Genomic DNA, 207 nt, shown 5'->3' with positions numbered 1-207 from the left:
CTTTTCTACCACTGAGGTACAACAAGTTTTTTCTACTACAGTAGGCTTAACAATGCTATTAATTCCAGATGTGAAAACTCAACAGGACCAAATTGAATCCGTTTTGCTGAAATTTAAATTTTACAGTCTGTGGATTGAACCCAAGCCCTCATACATACAAAGCATGCGCTCTACCACTGAACTACAACAGCAGCTGGAAAGACCTTT

This window comes from Sinocyclocheilus rhinocerous, unplaced genomic scaffold, assembly GCF_001515625.1.
Source record: "Sinocyclocheilus rhinocerous isolate Xijiao unplaced genomic scaffold, SAMN03320098_v1.1 scaffold15148, whole genome shotgun sequence".
In the NCBI taxonomy this organism is placed as follows: Eukaryota; Metazoa; Chordata; class Actinopteri; order Cypriniformes; family Cyprinidae; genus Sinocyclocheilus; species Sinocyclocheilus rhinocerous.
Note: the sequence above shows the minus strand (reverse complement) of the source record.